Raw genomic sequence first — 2225 nt, 5'->3', positions numbered from 1 at the left:
TTTTCCCTCATATGTTTGTGTCCTTATATATCATATTGCCAGTTTTTTAAACTTTATACTAATTTAATTCTACTGAAATTTGCTGTTTTTTACTTAAATGTTACTTTTTTTACATTTAGGTCATTGCATGTGCCTGAAATTAATTCATTATTGCCAAAGTGTAGTAACTCCTTGAGTAAAGAGGTAAACATTTATTTTCTGCTGCTGTTTTTATTGGTGAATAAATATGAATTTTCAAAATATAAGAATTCATTTTTTAAAAATAGCCGCAGTATTTTGGTGGGTTCTTTGTACCTATCGACATGTATAGGTATGACATAAAATATCGCCGGCTTTCTCTCAAAACTTCCTTCTACCGAGAAAAGAGAAAATAGACAATTTTATTTGGTTTAAAATTTCAAAAAAGCAGACACTAAGACAAGGGTTTGGGTATAAGCAGTTTATTAGGAAGATGATCCTGGGAAGCATGATAAAGGAGCAGGAAAGTGATACAAAAAAGGACTGTCTATTAAACAAGAATGAATTAGTGGTTTACCGCTGGCGAGAACTGGGGTGCAATTGTACCTGAGATCCTCTGAAAAATGGTATATAACAACCTCCAGGTTATTCCACTAGAGTGTAAAGGGAGCTGGAGGTATTTTCATAACAATTTCTACTCCACAGTGGTTGTTGGGTGGATGTTCTTGGGAGTGTTAATTTAATTATCAGGTATTTCTGGCTCGATTCATATATGTAAGACTGAACATTTTTCTTTGACCAAAGACTATGCGCAGACAGAAGACATGAAGAGCTCTCAGGACATAAAGCATTGTCTGAAGGTGAACTCTGCAGTGGGTTGAGTCGCTGTGGACAGACATCCTAAGAAATATTGGTCATAATTCAATTACATCTTAAACTGGTATTGTTACAAGATGCAAATTACATAACACCACTTTGTTTCTTTAGGATCATCAATAATTATTTGTTGCTCATAGGTTAAACTAAAATAATATAGTATCTGTAGAATTAACAATCAGACCCACTTACCTTTTAGTTTCTTCAGAGCCATATGTTCACCCAGTAACACACACACACATCTATCTCACATACACTCTTCTATCTAGCTAAACTGTTCTAACCATTCCTTAAAGGTTCCTCTTTGCATTTTGTATTTTCTTGTTATTCTAATAAATACACATTTATTGAATATTTACTACATTAAGCACTGGAGTTGCAAATATCTATAAGTCATATTCTTAAGACGCTTATAGTTAAGCGTGGAAGGCAGATATAAACATGATTAAAATGAAAGTAACAAATATTTAATGGAAATATATAAACTAGATTAGTAAAATGAAAACAGAAATGATTAATTCTGTAAAGATGTTGAAAAGGTTTCAAAAACATTTAAAATATATTCATTTACAATTTTATGCCTTTACAAATTTTATTTTTTCCTCTTGCAATGTCTTCCTTGATTCCTCTGCTGGAAAAACTACTCATCCTTCGAAATTCAAACTGAATTATTATTTTCTTTGTAAAAAAATTTTTAAAATCTCAGACTCAGTTAAGTTCCTATTTCTCTGTTTCAATTCTGTATCATGACGTAAAGCATCAACTCATCCTGTGAAAATAAGATTGACAAAGGAATTCACAAGAGTAACAGTTAACTAGGTGCAGAGAGGTAAAGAAAGGGAGACGACTGGGTAATTAAAGCTTAGAACTGTTCAACCCTTAATTTGCCCAATGAATAAATGAAAGTGTGACTTCTAGATGACATTTTGTTGATGATCTCAGTCTGCATATTGTTAGAAGTTATTAAACATCTGCTAAGAACAGACTCATGCCCTACTTTGAGAAGAATAGTAATCATTTATGCTGAGAGAAATAATAGAATCAGACAGATAAGGTTTGGATTTGATCTTAACTTGTATACATTTTATGATTTTTAATAAGTTACTTACCTAACAAATGGCTATATCTTAATTGACAAAATGGAAATATTTAAACCCACTTCATTGAATTGTAAAGATTGACTTAAATGTTTCTTAAAAGCACTTAGCACTGTATTATGAATATAATAGGGATTTGGTAAATATGTTGCCTTCTCATCTTCCTTGTTTCTTAAGAAATACATTTCTTTACATAAAAACAAACAAACAAACAAACAAAAAACAATGCAATAGAAAAGTAGTGTTCAGATTACAAGATTTTCTATGGAAATAATCCTTCAAGAATATTAGTAG

Source organism: Pteropus vampyrus, unplaced genomic scaffold (genome assembly GCF_000151845.1).
Source record: "Pteropus vampyrus isolate Shadow unplaced genomic scaffold, Pvam_2.0 Scaffold1229, whole genome shotgun sequence".
NCBI lineage: Eukaryota > Metazoa > Chordata > Mammalia > Chiroptera > Pteropodidae > Pteropus > Pteropus vampyrus.
Note: the sequence above shows the minus strand (reverse complement) of the source record.